Source organism: Notamacropus eugenii, chromosome 1 (genome assembly GCF_028372415.1).
Source record: "Notamacropus eugenii isolate mMacEug1 chromosome 1, mMacEug1.pri_v2, whole genome shotgun sequence".
In the NCBI taxonomy this organism is placed as follows: domain Eukaryota; kingdom Metazoa; phylum Chordata; class Mammalia; order Diprotodontia; family Macropodidae; genus Notamacropus; species Notamacropus eugenii.
Genome location: NC_092872.1, coordinates 232,715,622 through 232,735,496, shown reverse-complemented (window position 1 = coordinate 232,735,496; position 19,875 = coordinate 232,715,622). Strand labels below are relative to the sequence as shown.

General features: G+C 40.0%; 1 protein-coding gene and 1 long non-coding RNA gene across 10 annotated transcripts in view; one reads left to right on the top strand and one right to left on the bottom strand.

Annotated features, from left to right (window-relative positions):
- The window catches only part of LOC140521314 (uncharacterized), a 28,190-nt gene extending 16,481 nt beyond the window's left edge, over positions 1-11,709 (top strand). The window contains exons 3-4 of the long non-coding RNA XR_011972877.1: positions 5,411-5,563; positions 11,481-11,709. This is a non-coding gene — a long non-coding RNA (uncharacterized lncRNA). The remainder of the gene's footprint in view (positions 1-5,410; positions 5,564-11,480) is intronic.
- The window catches only part of KCNMA1 (potassium calcium-activated channel subfamily M alpha 1), a 904,559-nt gene that overhangs the window by 582,990 nt on the left and 301,694 nt on the right, over positions 1-19,875 (bottom strand). The window lies entirely within an intron of this gene.

The window sequence follows — 19,875 nt, the reverse complement described above, 5'->3', positions numbered from 1 at the left end:
CTGAAGATCTCAATTTGCTACTTACTGATTGTGGACAAGTCACATATCCTCTCTTATCCTACCAGGACAATAGCATTAGTGGTATTTGTGCTACCAAACTCCTTCATTCTTTCATGAGGAAAGGTCTTGATAGAACTTTTAAGCATCCTGGTGATGGAAGGTATTGCTTGGCTATCACTGAGGTCTACAGATTTCAAAATTCAGAGGATCCAGTAAAGGACAGCTGGGAAAATCTGATTCTTTACCCCAAACTGGGTGAGTGACACTTTGTACAGTGTCTGAAAGAACACAGAAGGCACTTGATAAATGTTTGTTGACTTAAGGTTCAACTGAGGACCCACAAACCAGTGAAAGACTGAGAATTGTAGAGAATATTGAAGATGGAGTTACAAAAGTGAAAAGCCCCATGTTCACACTTTCTGTCCCATAGCTTCTTATCCATGACCCTCATCTGCGTTCCTTTAATCTACGAGAATGACTCCCCCTTGTCCTATCACCCCCACAAGTCACATCCTGTAGGCAGAACTTTGTCACACAGCATGGGCTGTTAGCCCTAACGGCTGACCTGGGCGAACACAGGATAAACATTTGACATGAATACTGCAAAGGGACCCTGGGAGAGGCTGTTCAACACCAAAAAAGGAAAGTCTAATATTTATCACTAGGCCAATAAGTGATTAGGGATCTGTAGCACTTTCAACAAGTGTGCTTCATTAACTTGAGATACTAGGACATGCCTGGTGGGAAATGACTTTGTCTTTCTTTTCACCATCTCAGCTCTCCAGTGGGGTTCCAGAAACGTGGTGGGTTTTTTCTAATTTTCTCCTCAGAACTGTCGATGTATCTTCCCTTATATACCTATCTACCACAGAAGTGACACAACAGGGGCACATTTACTATCAACCAAGTTTCCCAATGATCCTGAAATAATGACAAGTTAGTGAAATGAAGTGCTTCAGTACTTTCTGTAGAAGCATAAGACTGGAAATAAAGTAGACGCCCATGATTGAAGAGTGCCCAAGCAAGTCAGGTGTTAAATGGGAACATAATGGAATATTTCTACACCATAAAAAGGATGAATGTGATAAATACAGAGAAGCATAGGAAGACTTAAATGAACTGATACAGGGGAAGCCAGGAAAGCCAAATGCACAATGTCTATGTAAATGTAAAGGTCAACCACATTAAAATTAAAACCAAAGGCTATGAAATTGTGATGACTATGGTTAGTTCCAAAGAGGAAAGATCAGAAGACAGCCACCCCTGCATCTCTGTAGAGCTGAAGGACCATGGAGGAGCAGTGCTACATATAGTCTTGGTCTTTTCAGATAGGCTGATTAGTTTTGTTGAACTTTTTCTTCCTCATGTTCAGTTCTTTGTTGGCATAGTGGATAAAGCAATGGGCTAGGAGTCAGCAGTATTTTAGTTCAAAACTTGCATAAGGGACTTAGTAACAGTGTGACAAGTCACACCTTTCTCAGCCTCAGTTTTTTCATCTGTAAGATTCAAGATAATAATAGCACCTACCCCACACACCCTGTTGCAATGAGGATTCAGTGAGACAACATATGCAAAATGTTTTGCAAATTTTAAAGCACCGTATAAGTCATAACTATAATTTTTATCAACCTGCTGACCTATGCATTTAACTATCAATAATAATAGCCACCATTTATATAGAACTTCAAGGTTTAGAAAGCACTTTACAGATACTCTCATTTGATCCTCAGAACAACTCTGTTAAGGTAGGTGTTGATATTATGTCCGTTTTACAGATGAGGAAGCTGAGGTAGACAGAATTTAAGTGACTTAGCCAGGATCACAGAGAGCAAGTGTCTGGGGCAGGATTTGAAGTCAGGCCATCCTGATTCCAGGGCCCATGCCACCTAGCTGAGATTTCAGATAGAATCCTGAGCCTTCAAGAGATTAATCAGATCCTCAGCAGAGATAAGAAGATGACTTTAGCTCAGTCTTCCTAGGGCACTGTCTGAGTCCTTGTGCAAAACCTAAAATGTTCTCACTGACATCCTAACTGCAGCATTTTATTTCTGGTGCCAGCATGAGAAGCTGAGAGAGCACAGCAGGAGCCCCGAGCCCCCGGGGCAGAATCTGTGGCAGTGGGAGTTTGCAGGAGATCGTGTTTTGCTTTGCAAAGTAAAAGAAACTGCTACAGATTGTATTGAATAAGGGGGAAAGGGGTGGGGAGGAGGCATCTCACAAAGACCTCTCTGCAAACTCATTTTGTAAAGCATGATTACCCCTGGAGGGCAAGTGGCACAGATGTCAGGACTCAGAAATTCCATTTTGCCTAGCACTAAGTGGAAGACCATTTATGGTTCTTATGAATTAAGTTCTATCAGACAACATGATTCAATGGAAATGCTGTAGAACTGGAGTTGGGAGACCTATATTTCTAATCCTAGTTTTGTCACCGGCTATCTATACTGACTGCTATGGACAAGTTATCAAACCTACCTGGTCCTCAGTTTTCTCATCTGTAAAATGAGTAGGTTAAACTAATTGACTAATTAATTAAGTAATCCCAATTAGTACAAATAATGAATCTCCCTGCAGTTGTCAAATTATTTGGATCCAAACTGTACATTTCCATCAGGCTAAAACTGATTAGCAAACTTTACATAATTATAATTTCAAATAATATGAATTTAAATGCATGGAACCACTTTCAGGGATTCTTTATTTGCAATAATAGGGATCTAGTTGTACATGATAGCTAAGGTCTCATCCAGGTATCACCTTCTATGAATTGCAATCATGTCAGAGTGCCATAAAGGGCCATTTCCAAATTCATCAATGAGGAGGATGGCCATCGTGAACCAACCAGCAGAGGATTGAGCTCAAATTCAAAACAACCTGTGAGTGAGCAGCTTAGCATCCTTTGGGCTGTGATTCAGAGTGGCTTTTTGTACTAAGAAGGGAGAGTGAAAAGTGTTTTCAGTTGGACATGGGAATATGGTACACATTAATTACCACAATCAGGAAAGCAGGATAAATGATGTGTGAGGCAGACAGAAGGCAAGTGTTTCCAAAACTGACCTAAGGACATCAACCTCATTCCCCTTCTATAGGCAGCTCTCAAAGTAGTGTTGGTGTTTCCTAAACTGGACTTTTTACTACAGGATCAATTGCGTTAACAGGAGGGAGGGCAAGAGAATCAATTGAATCCTCTGTAAAAATCCAGTAATATTCTCTTATATTAACATGCCACAGGTTGTTTAGTTGATGGCCAGCTCCTGTTTTTAAATGACTGACCCATCTTCTTTTATACATCATCATTCTGTCTCTAAACGCTGTGTGAATAGAGGTCATCCCCAAGTCATATCCATATAGGGTGAGTGAACTGAGGCCCAGAGAGACTGACCATCTTGCCTGAAGGGCATGGGGACAGTTTTAGAACTGGATGTAGAAATCAGGTTTCCTGAATCCTGATCCTATTTTGGTTTCTACTAGACCATACTGCTTTGTACCAGGTGCCAAAGGACTGCCAAACTCCCTTTGAGCTAAGTGTATCAGAGGTGTTTCTGGAGGTATGTAGAGAGGAGAAAGGCATATTTTCACATAGCTCCAGATCTTGTTTCTCTGAAATACTCCTCTTGTTTGCTAACCTATCATCATATCCCCTTAACCTCTAACTGCCAATACCCTCCCATCTCTAACACGTGAGTAACCTGGGAAGCCCTCAGAAGGTACTGTCATCATCACCATCTTCATCACAGCCAGTATTTGTGTAGCACTATAAAGTCTGCCAAATGCTTAACAAATGTTATATCTCATTCAAGCCTCACAACCACCCGGCTTCCCTCATTTTACAGATGGGGAAACTGAGGCAGACAGCTTAAGTGACTTGCTTAGGCTCACATAGCTAGTAGATGTCTGCGTCAGGATTTGAACTCAAGTCTTCCTAACTCCAGGGTAGCCCTCAATCCACTGCACCACCCAGCTTCCTAGCACATTCATATTTCAAAAAATCATGTGGTTGAACTTGGAACATAGAGTCATAACTTCCAGATTTTGTGGGTGTGTGATGCTCAAAGCCTCCAACAGCAAATGGGAGCATATTGTGCCCACTGCACTAGACTTACTCTAGAAAGACATGTAACAGAATTAGCGTTGTCACCAACAAAGGGGTGGAGTTCAAAGGAGAGGGAGGGACCCTATAATCTAAGAATCAGACTCCTCCCTCTAAGAAACCTTTGGAAAAGTGTGGAGGGCTTCACAGGTAGGACCAAATATTTAATTAATTGCCAGATAACAGATGAAGTCTGATGACTGACCCACAATCCCCACTGGCTGGGACATATGGGGAAGATAATCTTTCCCTTTATGCAAGCTGTAGATAGCAGGTGGGTTAAGCACATTTCAGAGGCAGGACTGACTTGCAAGTATCAACACTGGGCAAGTTCAAGTCTGGAAGGGATGTCAGGAGCCAACTCAGTTGGGATTGAAGGTCAAAATGCTCTTGAGGTGATGTCCTGTGATAGCTTGAACTATAGACAATACAATAATTAGTCCACTCTAGGGAGGACATCTGGAGGAGATTATCTTCATATTCTGACCCTAATTGTTTCCTGAAAATCCAGTGAGCTTTCTGGTCTGTGAAAATGATGAACCAGATTCTCCCGAAGAGCTCAAGCCACTACTGGGAAGCAAAGCTTTCAGGTGGAAACATTAACTCTTTCCTGCTGCCAGCACTATCCATTTGAGTTAAAGTGTGAGGACAATAAGGGTTTGAAGGAGACTAGAAATCAAGCATTTGATTTCAAGCTTGACCCTTTCTCTAGACTCTGAAACTGCCACCTCTCAGGTTCATGCCTGGATTATTGCAGTAATTCCCTATTCCTCCTCCCCCAATTCTCTCCCCATTCCGATCCATTTTCCACTCAGCTGACAAAATGATTTTCCTAAAGTGCGTATCTGATCATCTCACTCCTTCACTCAGTAAACTCCACTGGCTCCCTATTACCTTCAAAAACAAATATGAAATCCCCCATTTGGCACTTCAATCCCTTCAAAACTTGGCCAGTTCCCACCTTTCCTGCCTTCTTATACTTTACTGCCCTCAATAAATTCTATGATCCAGCCACACTGGACTATTTGTTGTTTGTCACATATGACACCTAATCTCCTGACTTCATCTTCTTGTACTGGCTATGTCCCCCAACACCGCCCTTTCCCCCATGCCTGGAATTTTTATCGTCCTCACTTCTAAATCCTAGCTTTCCTGGCTTTCTTCAGGACCACAGATCAAACACTTTAAAATGAAAAGGCAACCCAAACTGGGAATTCTGAACTGTCACAAGTCCAGGCCAATCTAATTCCACCCACTTTCTGCTTGAACCATCTGCAATAGACAGAGCTCTGTAACTTGGGTCTGATGAATTCTCCCTAGGGAAAACAACAGCTACTGACACAAGTACCAACCACTGTACTGCTCCGAGGTCTAATCATATAGAAGCAGCCTTGGAAAGCTATGCCTAACATCCACAACAGCACCAGGAATGCAAGCATAAAGAATGAAATACAGATCTATTCTTGTAAACAGGTTGGTATTTGAGCAAAGGCAAGTCTCTCCTACCGAGGTAGGAAGCCAAATGTCAAATATGTAACATCAGTCTCTTCAAGTTCATGGAAAAACAATCCCCTGAATGCAAGATTAGAATGTGGTAACAATTTCCTGATCCAGGCTTTTGTAATTTTGATGAAGCTTAACAGAGATTAATGAGACAATCAGAGAATTACAGATGCATTTAAAACATGTATTTAAAACATGACTGGTACAAATGGGTAGAAATCTGGGTGTGTGCTTTTTTTCCACTTATAATTATAAGACGTCTTTAGAAATTTCTCTTTAGTCATTCAGGGAAGCAGCTGCCTGAAGTTGAGCCTTGTTTTGGTTAGGTCTGGAAGAGAGGCAGAAAGCAGTGCCCTTTGATTAATTCCTCCCCAGAAAAAGGCAATCAACAGACCACCCATCAGATGGCCCTAGTCTAAAAATCCAGACCATCTTAAGTTGAATCTCTTCCAGGGCACTAAACTACTCCCTATGACCATGAACTTCACTGGGTACCAATTCAAAACTAGTGATGCTAACAGCAACACTGACCCAAATTGGAGCAGAAGAAAAAAACGGGGGAAAATATAGTGCCAAAAGATAGAGCTGAACTACCAATTGAGCTGTTTAAGCCAGAAGACAGAGTTTGTGAGGTTCCAAAGGACTCTGTCACTTTCTGCCTTGATGAGATGAAGGTAAAACCCCTCCCTGTTTGACCAATCACTGCTCCCAAAGATATGGAGCCAGCATGGGGGAGCACAAAGGATGCCAGATTTACCATCAGAGGTCCTGGGTTCAAATTTTGGTTCTGCTACTTATAAATTGTGACATTGGGTGAATCACTAAACCTTTATGGCCCTCAGTTTCCTCATGTATTAGATGAGAGGACCTCAAGATGGCTTCTATGGTCCTTTCTATGTGTCTCAGTCTATCATCTATGACATCATGCGTTAAGGTCATCATTGCTGTTGGTTAAGTAGACACAAGCAATAAACAGAATAGGTATAATGGGACACTTGCAATCAAATAAGATAAAAGTATGATTTTCAGATACCTTCTTCCCATAACTGCTTATACCAAGGCCTAAGTCAGAGGTCTTCTTGCCCTTTCCTGGAGGGGATGGGGTGATTGATATATAGGATCTTGAGAGAAAGATTCTGAAAGATTCTGGAGAAGCTACTGTCATGGAACTTGATAGGGGAGACCCAAACCTCCCAAGGAAAAGGCTAAAATCAAATAGCAAAAAAAAAATTTTTAATTAATTTTTTTATTTGCAAACAACAAATAGCTGATGTTGGGATATGTGTTAGGATTCACAAAATATTCTGCACATTTTCACTTATTTAAACCTATGCAATAAGTAATGTATATCCCTGTTTTACAGATGAGGAAACAAAGCACACAGAGGTTCAATAATTTGCCTAGAGTCACCTACCTACTGAGAGGCCTGTAGGTGGCACAGCAAATAGAGTGCCAGGCCTGAAGTCAGGATGAGTCATTTTCCTGAGTTCAAATCTGGCCTCCAACACTTATTAGCTTTGTGACCCTGGGCAAGTCACTCAATCCTGTTCACCTCAGTTTCCTCATCTATAAAAATGAGCTGGAGAAGGAAATGGCAAACCACTCCAGTATTTTTTTTTACCAAGAAAGCCCCAAATGGGGTCATGAAGACTCAGACAGGACTGAAATGACTGAACAACAAAATCATCTAGCTATTAATTGATTCATCCAGGATTTCAATCCAGTTGTTCCAATTCCAAATCCAGGGACCACAAATGGCGTAACTGCTAACAGACAGGAAACCAAATTGGGAATGTTGAAACAAATCCAGCTCGCCAACAGAAAAATGACATGACAATGGCACCATGGCCAAGCAGTCTGGACATCCTCTGAGCTATTTAAATCAGGCTGAAAAACAACACTCAGCGTGCCTGCTGGGTTAGTTAGTGCATGCCATGGACCACCCTTTCACTCCTCCATCCAGATCAGATGATTCCTTTGGAGAAGTCCAACCTTCCTTTGAAAACAACCACATGGCGTCCCTTGGTAGTACTTGGCCACAGGGGATCAGGGACTTGGGGAGCATTTATTTGGCTTAGCTTAAATGGAATCCATTGAAAATTACAGCTGTTAAATTTAGCACTGAATTCAAAAATATGCTCTTGTGTATCCCATTCAGCTGCTTTATCTTACTCTTTTCCAAGACTTCCCCTCTGGCAGAATAAAAAAAAAAAATCACTTTCCAGCAAGTGTCTTCATGATTTGTATAGCAGAGTTTTCTGTACTATTGGAAAAAATATGATCCTTTATAAATTAAATTTCCCATGATATAGGATTAATTAAGAAAAAAGATGTTCTCACTTTAAATCTCAGTTTCTTTCATCTCACTTAATGTTTCTATGGATTCCACAGCCTTCAAGAGAGTAATAAGGAAGCTATATTTTCTACCTTGTGGATTTTGCTTCTCTTCATTGTTGAAGTCAAACCAGAAACAAAACTCAAAGCCCCTCAAAGAGGTGGCCAAGGATCCCAACGGGAAGGCTCCAGAAGGGAAGCTGGCGGGAGAAAAACTGATTTGACTAATACGGACAGGACAAGGTCGCTGGAAATGATTTAATCACTCTGTCTTAGGGTTTGAAAGAATCTCATTGTTCAGTCATTTCAGCGGCATCTGACTCTTCATGATCCTATATGGGGTTTTCTTGTCAAAGATATTACAGCCATTTTCCTTCTCTAGCTTACTTTACAAATGAGGAAACTGAGGCAAAATAGCAAGTGCCTAACATATGGTAGTTGCTTAATAAGTGCTAGTGGACTGATAATATATCAGAAAGGGACTTGAACCCAGGTCATCCTAATTCTAGGTCAGTTCTCTTTTCACTACACCATAATATTGTTCCTCGTGACTCCATTTGGCATTTCCTTGGCAGAGATATTGGATTGATTTGCCATTTCCTTCTCCGGCTTATTTTATAGATGAAGAACTAAGGCAAACAGGGTGAAGTGACTTGCCCAGGGTCACATAGCAAGTAAGTATCTAAGGCCAGATTTGAACTCAGGAAGACGAGTCTTCCTGTCTCCAGGTAGTAAGTGTCAGAAGTCAGATTTGTATTCATGAAGATGAAACTTCCTGATTCCAATTCTAGTGCTCTACCCACTACCCCACCTAGCATGGTGTCTTTCTTTATAAAGGTAATTTTAAATTGCTTTTGAAGAAGTAATGGCAGAAGCTAAAAAATAAAGGGATGTCTTCTGCTCATGGTTCATTTGAGCCAACAGAGTCAAAATAACCATACTTCTCAAATTAATTCATGGATTCAACTTAATACCAATCAATATATAAAAGAGTTACTTTACAGAATTGTGAAAAATGATAAAATTTAAATGGAAAATAAGAGAATATCTAGGGAACCTTTGTTTTAATATGATTAAGGATTTGCCCTGACAGATTTTAAAATGTGTTCCACAGCAATTGAGTAATACAGTGGCTAGAGAATCAGACCTGGAGTCAGGAAGACGAGTTCAAATCCTGCCCCAGATACTTACTATAGGTGTGATCCTGAATCTAGCCACTTAACCTCTGTCTGCCTCAGTTTCCTCAGCTATAAAACAGGGATCAAAATAGCACCTACTTTCCACTGTGTTAAGTATATTGCAGATATTATCTGTTGATCCTAACAACAACCCTGAGAGGCTGGTGCTTTATTTTCCCCATTTTGCAGATGAGGAAACTGAGGCAGGCAAAAGGTAAGTTACTTGACCAGGGTCACACAATTAGTAAGTGTCTGAAGCTGGATTTGAGCTCAGTCTTCCTGACTCCATCCCCAGAGTAGTATGCACTGTGGTGCCCCCTGCCACCAGCTATCTTGAAAACTATATGAAGGTCAGTAGCTTGATACTGGTCTGTGAGTCAGGCTAGACTGAGGTCTAGCTCTGTCATGACCTTCAGCAAGTCACATCACCTCTCAGTTTCCTCACCTGTAAAATAAGGGCACTGGATTAATGCTTTCTAAGGTTTCTTCCATATGTAATTTTCTAAAATTCCATAAAATGAAGAAAACTGAAGAAGGCAGTCCTAACTTGTACTTTGGTTGACTGTACAAGAAGCACTTTATATTTTTACCAACATAACGTATAAGAAATTGAAAGAAGATGTGCAAATCCAGTCAGTATGTTAGGTTTACTGACCTGCTTATTTTTGTTTGCTACAAGAGGTGGTTCCCTTGAGAGTAAAAGAAGAGAGAGATATTTGGAAATAAACACCATATAAAATCAAAAGATATCAAGAAAACATTTTTTTAAGAAAAGGAGAACAGATGAAGTAATGAATAAATTATTAGGCACATAGATTTGGAACCGGCAAGGATCTTAGAAAATATCCCTTCTACCACCCTTTTTTAACATACAAAGAAACTGAGGTCCAGAGAAATCATATGCCTTGTCCTAGGTCATACAGGAATTAAGTAGGAGAGCGAAGAAATAAACACAGATCCTGGGTCCTTTCATTCCAAATCCAGGGTGCTTTCCATGACAACGTACTAGTACTAGTTTGTTGAAGTTTATTTTTATTATAAATAGTTTTGGGTACATGTTCCTTTTTCTTTGTTGTTATTACCTTGTTTATAATAAAAAGTATTTTTAAAAATCAAAATATGAGCACACTGAAAGAAGGCTGATAGTAACCACAAAATAAATTTTCCTCTGCCTAAACAGAATAAACACCTTATAAAGTACTTATGAGATCTCAAAACATCAGGGTCAGAAAGGACCTTAGAGATCATGTAGTCTAATACCCTTCATTTTCTTGTTGTTCAGTCGTTTTGGTCATTTCTGATTCTTTGTGACCCTATTTGAGATCTTGGCAAAGATTGGGAAATGGTTTGCCATTTTGTTCTCCAGCTCTTTTTACAGATGAGAAAACTGAGGCAAACAGGGGGAAGTAACTTGCCCAGAGTTGCACAGCCAGTAATTATCTAAGGCTAGATTTGAACTCAGAAAGATGAGTCTTCCTGTCTCTAGGCCAGGCACTCTGCTCACTGCACCACCTAGCTGTCTACCCTTCTTTATACAGGGAAAGAAAATGAAAATCAGAGAGGTTGCCTGGCCTCACCCAGCTAGTCAGTGGCAAAATCAACTCATAGTTAATAGGAAAGCAGTTCTCCTAACTCTCAATTCATCGCCTTTTCCACTAGTATTTTCACATGAGTAAGACTTATTCTGTTTAGCGCAGATTATGACATTTTTGCCTAAACAACTTTCAAGTCCTCTGTTGATCTGTGCCCAATTCTCCAGATTCCACTTATCCATCCATCTGCATGCTTCTCTTAAAATCCAAGGAGAAAAACAGGATAAATATGAGGAAGAACCTCTAATAAACATCCCCACAGATCTTGTTATATTGCAAAGCTATCCCAACTTCTGCAAGAAGGGGATTGTGAAATGAGACGACCACTACTGGTTCCTCAGTCAATCTCCATGTTTAGGCTGAACAAAAAAGTTACTGCTTTTGTTAATTGAATGATTTCCTGTATGGGCACAGACACCGGAATTAAGGAGATCCTTAGATGGATAGGCAGACAACTCCATTTCCTGTACTATCACGGTGACTCACAATATTAAGAGCAGTCTGAAATTCGTTCATTTTTCTGTAAAATGCTCCAAAATACAGTGTGAGCCTCTAAAACGTAAATCCCAATTCCCTTTTTAAACTGGGAGCATTTCAAACTAAGCCATCTCAGAAAATCCAAGTGATTAACTTTTTGTCTCAGAAAGTTTTATATTTATATTAAAATAAGATTTGGGGACAGAGTAATTCTAAATACAAGCATAATCGGGTTAGATTCCAAATATAAGACAGCATGAAATTCATTGTTCAAGTAACTTTCTGGATTCTCTGCCTCTTCACCAGGCACCTTCCTTCCTGCCCTGGAGAAACCTCTGTCCTGAAGCACACTCACATGATTGGTGAATCCCTAGCTTAGACCGCCATATCATCAGGAGCCTGGACAAGTTCACTTTATTCTTTGCTGCCTTCTGGACTCCTCTGCCTCCTCCCAAGCAGCCTTCCACCCCCTTCCTCCCATTCTCCAGTTATCCTGTATGTGTTATTTTCTCCCAATAAAATGTAAGCTACTCAAGGGTCTGCATTCTCAGAATTTAACAACATACCTCTAAAGACTTTAATAAATTATCTCTCTGTGTCTCTGTCTCTGTGTGTGTCTCTCTCTCTGCCTCTCTCACTCTCTCTCTCTCTCTCTCTCTCTCTCTCTCTCTCTCTCTCTCTCTCTCTCTCTCTCTCTCTCTCTCCCCTCCTCCCTTCTCTGTCCCTTCCTCTCTCTCCCTCTTCCTCTCCCTCTCCTTACCATACTTTACACTACCCAGATGAATCCCAGAGCTGTATATCTCACTGTAGTATGTCTCCTAAACTTCAGTCCTGCATCACTAATTGCCTATTGGGCATTTCCAACAGAATGTTCTACAAGCAATCTAAAACTCAATCTGTTCAAAACTGCCCTCATTATCCTTCCCATCCCTCTTCCTGAAGTCCTATTTCTGTTGAGGGTACCGACATCCTTCTAATCACCCAGACTCATACCCTTGGAGTTATCCTCAACTTTTGTCTCCCTCATCTTCCATATCCAATCATTTGCCAAATCCACAACATATCTTGCCTCCATCCCCTTTTCTCCACTCACATGGCCACGCACACCCTCATTCAATTCCTCATCATATCTCCTCTGGACAATTACAGTCATCTCTTAACAGATCTCCACACTGTGGGTTTTTCTCTCTTTAATCCATTCTCCACAAAGCTGCCAAAGTCATTCACAAACCAAAAATCTGACCAAGTCACTACTCTGACCAATCAATCAACAGACATTTATTAAATTAAATGCTTACCATGTGCTTGGCAATGTGCTAAGGAATGAGACTACAAATAAAAAAGCCCTCAGGTAACTTATTTTATAATGAGAGAGAAAACATGTACATGTACAAGCATACAAAAGATGCATACAAAGTAGATACAAAGTATCCTTCAAAGCAGGGAACCCCAGTGGCTTCTGACTGTCATTAGAACAGAATACAAACACTTGTGATAGACATTCAAAGTCCCTTGCAATCTGGCCACCTTTCCAGGAGTATTGTACATTACTCCTTATCATGGACCTCTACAATGCAGCCAAACTGGGTACATGATATTCCACATCCCATCTCCATAAGGTAGCTAAAATTTCTATAGTGTTCTAGTTTTACAAAGCACTTTACAAATATCATCTCATGTTGATAGACTGTCCTCTATCTCTGGGACACACTCCCTCCTCCTTCCTACTATTTAGAATCCCTGACTTTCTTCAAAGGTCAGCTCAAGGACTGCTTCCTACATGAGATATGTCTTTAACTCCCTGCTTTTGGTGTCTCCCCCGAAAAATTACTAGTTGGACAGATAGATATGTACCCAGATGATAGATGGATAGATAGATAGATAGATAGATAGATAGATAGATAGATAGATAGATAGATAGATGACTGATAGATAGGTGCATGGTAGGTAGATAGACAGATAGTTAGTATATTTACATAGATAATATATTTCCATATGTATATACACACACATACAAACATATATACTTTTTTTCCCAATGAAATATAAGACCTTTAAGGTACAGAACTATTTTTTTTTTCTGTTTACCTGCTATATCTAGCACAGTGCCTGAAATGTAGTAAGTACAATTAACAAATTCTTGTTGATTGCAATGCTGAGCTGCCATTAGGGATAAATGGATTCCTATTTTTAAAGGCATTTAAATATTATATGTGCCCCATTTCCCAGATTCAGATGAGTGGTTCGTTTAAGATACATGGAGAACTCTAGCTAGCACATCTCAGCTTTCCATTGAAAGAAACTCACAGAGATACTTTTTTTTTTGGAGGAGGGAAGGCAAGACAATTGGGATTAAGTGATTTGCCCAAGATCACACAGCTAGTAAGTGTCAAGTGTCTGAAGTCAGACTTCAACTCAGGGCTTCCTGACTCTAGGGCACCACCAACTGCCCTTCACAGAGATACTTTCATGCAACTATCCAGCTTCCTTTTGACTTCATGCACTTTTTATTGTCTCTTGGGGAATCTTCTTGGGAAAACCTTCTGAGGTTGGCAATTTCACTTGTTCCATGTGGAACCCACTAGTGTCTTTCTGTTCCTGCCTGTTCCCTGAGCTTTGGCATAACAGTGTCCTCCAATTAACTCCCACCCCAAGTCTCCATCTCATGCCACCCACACAGTACTATTGGTCTAACTGAGTGGATGTTACCTCATTTCTACCTCCACTTCACAGATACTCAACATTTACTCTGCATATAGACATATGCATATGCAAATGAGCAAGTCATTTTTATCTCCATGGGAGCCTCAGTTTTCTCATCTGTAAATTGAGAAGGGTTAGGTTAGATGGCTTGAGATTCATTCCAGCTCTATATCTATAAACCTATAAATCTAACATAGGCAGAGGTCTTATAAATTTAAAAATTTTTAGAATGAGAAGGAGCTTGGAGTCCATCTCCTTATTTAACATAGGAAGCAACTGAGGCCCAAAGAGATAAAATGATTTGCCCAAGGTCTACAAAAAGTTAGTTTTAAAAAAAAGAGTTGAGTGGGCCTTGAAGATAGATCCCTGTATCCCAATTCAATGTACCTTTGAATACCATATGCTATGACAAGAAATAAGTACACTCTAAACAAAATTAAGCAATAGGCAGATAAGGAAAGATTTTTAATTAAAAGTGTAACAATATTTCTTTTGGCCCTGCTTTTCCCTGCTTTGGGATGTTTGTGTTTCTATTACGTTGTAATAGCACGGGCATTCCTAGTTCTCCTCATAGGACACTGAAGGAATAGAAGTAGGCTGGGGAAAATTGCAAAGGCTATGACTGCAAACATGGGTAACAGACTGGCTTCTCAAGACTGGGGCATGACCTCAATTCAGCAGACTATTATTAAGTGCCTACTATGTGTAAGGCCCTCTGCTTTTGCTGGGGATAAAATATGAAAAGTGGCACAGTCTCTGACCTCAAGAAGCTTATCATCTAATAGGAAAACTATAATACTTGTGCAAATCATTATGCTCTCAGGTAAAATGTGATAAAATACAGTACATATGCATACATACATGTACACACATGCACAATACATGTGTATGTACATATATATATACACACGTTGGTACATATAAACACATATACATGCACATATATATACTTCTATCCATATACATGTACATATGTCAAACTATATGTCTATATTTACCTAGATAGAGATATAGAGATATAGACACAGATATAGATGTAGATTATATAGATATAGATAGACTTTGTGAGGCCACAGAAAGAGTGTCACATTTAGAAATACAAGACTGGGGTTGAAATCCCAACTCTACCTCTCCTTACCTCCGTGGGACTCAGTTTCTTTATCTGTAAAGAGACAGGATTATTAACCCTTCCAAGCTTAAATCTTCAGCTTAGGGAATCAGGAAAGGCTTCATGGAGGAGTTGGCACCTATGCTGGGACTTGAAGGAAAAAGATGGTTTCAGCAGGCAGAGTTTCAGAATGATTGTGCCCCAAACTTGGGTAACACAGCCTATGCCTGTAGGCTGAGATTGGGAATACTCAGTGAGTCCATTTAGATGGAATGATAGGTATGTGAGGAGTATCTTCAGCAAGAGGACTTACTCTTCCTTTCCCATCCCACTGCTAATGCCTTCCTTTGGAGAGCACCTCCCATTTAAGTCATTTAGTGTTATTTGCACACTGTCTCCACCACTGGAATATGAGCTCCTTGAGAACAGAGACGGTGTTGTGGCTTTTCTGTGTATTTTCCAATTCTTATCATAGTGCCTGGCTAGTACAAAGTAAGGGCTTAATAAATGCTTATTGACTGAATTATGGACTGGGTAGAGTCAAGCTGAATTCACTTGAATTGGATTTAGTTGAGCTTAGTTGAGGAAACCTGACTTGAATTGATTTCTCCAGCCCCAGCAACAGAACTAAGTAAGACTATTTTGTTTCATTTTTCTTTCTACTCTGATTATATGGAGTTTTTATAATTCCAAGTGAAATGGTTCTTTTGAAACAATAGGATCAGACAAAGTGGTTCTATCACCAAGATTCTGTCATGTAGGGTTCCTATACCTTTTACCTGTGACATAACCTAAGAGATAGATCAATTGGTAGATAGATGACAGATTAATCGATAGATCAATCAGTTGATATATAAATGACAGAGACAGAGGCACAGAGAGAGAGAGAGAGAGTCAGAACCTGCTTTGCAATTGATTCCTCCTTTTTTTCCATAGGAAAATGTGGTTTGTAAGCATGCTGACGATACTCAGTAGCAGCATTTTAGATTCCAATATTCCCTTCAGCTTCAGTGGCATTTTGACTGAGGTTTAATTGAGAACAGAGAGGTGATAAATGGTAAAGAAGTGGTGTTAGAACCACTTTGTTGTTGTCAATCATTTTCAGTTGTGTCCAACTCTTCATGACCTCATTTGGGGTTTTCTTGGCCAAGATACTGGAGTAATTTGCCATTTCCTTCTCCAGCTCATTTTACAGATGAAGAAACTGAGCCAAACAGAGTTAAGTGACTTGTCCAGAGTCACACAGCTAATAAGTCCCTGGGGCTGGATTTGAATTTAGGTATTCCTGACTCCAGATCAGGTGTTTTATGCCTTATAGTGCCACATAACTTTCCACTAAAACCACATACATAAAGAAAATTAATAAAAGAGGTCATCAATCTGAGAAAGAACTGTGAAGAAGCAGTGCTGTAGCCACAGAAGACACAACATACAAACAGTAGAGAACATATCTGGATATGACTTCTTACAAATGCACATATTTTACTGTTAAGTAAATTCTGTTCCTGATGGCCCGTATGTTTTTATTTTTTGATAAACCAAGCTGGGTGGGTCACAATGAAGTTTCAAGCCCTCTAGGGGAGTATCAGATAGCAGACACAATTTCCAAACCTTGGCTAGGACATGCAAATGCCTGACTCCAGCTCTGGCATTCAATTTTCTGAATAAATTAAACATCAGCCAATCATAACTCTACTCACTGAGGTATAACAGTACAATACAACTTGCAGGCAAAATTGTGAAATGAGCAAAATCTGTTTTCAGCGCCTCCCACTATTCTTTCTAGAGGTGTCCCCTCTCACAGGCAGCTAACTAGCACCATAGTTTACAGAGCTCTTTAAGATGTAGTGAGTTCAAATTCAGCCTTAGACATTTACTTAGCTGTGTGACCCTGGGCAAATCACTTAATTTCTGTCTACTTCAGTTTCCTCAACTGGAAAATGGGAATTGTAATAGTACTTATCTAACAGAGTTGTTGTGAGGATCAAATAGGATATTTGTTAAGTACTTAGCCCAGCGCCTGGCACATAGTAAGGACTATATATATTCTTGTTCCTTCACCCATCCCCCATTCTCCTCCACCATGATGAACACAGCATCTTCATATTGAATCACCCCATAGGTTTTTACCTCAGGAGTGTCCAGGCTTCCCTACCCTCTGTGGCATCTCATAAGTGAATTGATCCAATTATTCAACAAATATGTGGGTCTACTATGTACAAGTAATGATAATACCTGCTTCCCAGAAACATATCTAGATATCTAACATGCCTACTAGAGACAATGCTTTGACAAAAAGAAGTGACTCCAATAGAATAAATGCTGGCTAACATTGGTTGTGTTTGTATACATGGCCATACATCGGTTGGCAGGCCATTTTGAAGAAGAGTAAGGAAGACATTTGAATGTAGGTTAGAACTTTTGGTTTCCCTAAAACATGTCCCCAAATGTCTTTATTATTCACTTACATCTTTAACGAAAGCTATTACCTGTACTCTAGTCTTTCTTATTTCCTTTCTGAACTTCTAGCTAATTTCCTTCTTACATCCTTACATCCTAGGGAAGGAAACCATATACTCTGTCTACTTTATATCAACCTTAGGGAGAGTCAGAGTTATGAGTCAGAGTTATGTAACAAGTTCAAGGCTTTCAAATTATCTGAATCACATGCCAATGAGATCCTGTACATTATGAGGATGGAGTAGTGTAGGGTCTGTGTGGCTGATGAGGGGCAACATGATGTGTTGAAAATGATGTTAGATTTGGAATCAGAGATGCTTGATAATAATGCCAACTCTGCCTCTTGCTTGGTATGACCTTGGACTGGTTATTTCTATTCTCTTGGCCTCAGTTCTTCATCTGTAAAATTAGAGAGTAAGAATGGATGAATGTTAAGGTATCTTACAACTCTCCAACATAGGATCCTCTGATTCTAAGAAAACATGGGTTCTAGTATTGATTTTCTCCCTAACTAGTTCTATAATCACATGTAAGTCATTTTACCACCAGTTTCTCTATCTGTAAAATGAGGCTAATAAGTCTTGTCCGGTTTACTTTTTCTGGGTACTAAAGAGGAATAACCTAAGTGAAAATGCTCTGAGAAAGGTATAATAATCATAGAATTCCAGATTGAAGAGCAGGAAGGGGCCTTAGAGGTCAGCTAGACCAGTGGTGTCAAACTCAAATAGAAATGGATCCCTTTGGGACTCATATTGACTTAGAAAACCACAAATTAACAACACCTGTGTTTTATTGTATTTTTATTTACTTTGTTAAATATTTCTCAATTGTATTTTAATCTGGTTGAGATCCTACACAGTCAGAGAGCTGGTATTTGAAACCTCTGACCTACTTCAACCCTCTCATTTTACAAATTTAGTATCTAAGGCCAAGGGAGATCATAGGACCATGGATACAGTGTTGGAAGAGACTTCAGAGTTCAACTAGTTCATTACCTTCACAATATAGATGAAGAAGTCACAACACAGAGAGATTAAATAATTTGTACAAGGGTACAAAGGTATCAAGTGGCAGAGGCAGGATTTGAACTGTGGCCCTCACACTCCAAATCTGGTACTCAGGTCATGCTCCCTCCCAGCATGGCACCAGAAAAATAAGGTGATGTTGCTATTATCCTTTATATTCCTCAAAAGGTTTTTGTTGTGGTTATCAATGAGATTTAGCCTGAGAATGGCTATGAAAGGTATAATCTCTCTCTTTTTTCCTCTTCTTTTTATATTATATTTTGTTTTCCCCCAATTACATGTTAAAACAAATTTTAACATTGTTTTAAAGTTTTGAATTCTATATTCTATCCTCCCCATCTCTGAGACAGTAAGCAATCTGATATAGGTTTTACATGTGCAATCATTTAAAACATTTCCATATTAGTCATTCGGTAGAGTCTCTCTTAAGAATGTTGGGGACCCCCAGAGGGGGTAAATATGTTAGGTATATGGCAGTATACATGGAATGGCTCTTCTGGAATATATAGCCAGAAGTAACTAGACCAAAGGGTTACATTTGGTTTAAGTGGATTATAGAGGTAACTCATATATCTCTGCTCATCACACTCCCTCCTCTGCCTTCCTCAGGACTGTAATTTTCTCTAAAGTATTGATTCTTTTATTGCCTTGGCTTCCTTTGTAGCATCTAGTACAGTGTTGGGCACACAGTGGACCTTTCCTAAAATGCTATTACCTGGCTGCTGTCAAAAGCTGCCACAAACAGCCTCAGGGTGATGATGAAAGCCACTGGTGCTATCAGCCCTTCTGCTGGCCATGGATCAGACTGGGGGCTAGAGAGGAGTAATCTCCCCCATCTCCCATCCCAAGTCTGTCCTCCCTTTCATGGGCAAACTCCAAGAAAAAGCCTCTAATTGCCTCAACTTCTCAAAACCTTGTTTTCGGACTTCCGAGCCTATGTTGCACTAAAACTATTTTCCCCCAAGTTACTGGCAGTTTCTTACTTTCTAAACTTGACCCCCTTTCTCAACTTCATCCCTCTTGACCTTCCTATAGTATGTGATCCTGCTGACTGCCCCACAATGACCCCATGCTCCACCCACATTCACATCTCCCTCTCCTTTAGTGATACTGTTGACCTGTTCTTTCCTGGCTTGTCTGATGGTTTTCACTCTTTTGTTGAATCATCACCTTCCCTTCCATTAGAAGAGGAAAGGAAAGGAAGGGGAAAGAGAGGAAGGGAGGGGGCAAAGGGGAAGGAGTGGAAGGGAAGGGAGGGAAGGGAAAAGAGAAGAAGGGAGAGGAGGAAATGGAAGATGGAGAAAAGTAGTGTATTACCATGGAATATCACTAGGCTTGGAGTCAGATTTTGAACAATAATCAATGACTATTTGGAGCTGTGCCATATTGGGCAAGTGAACTTTTC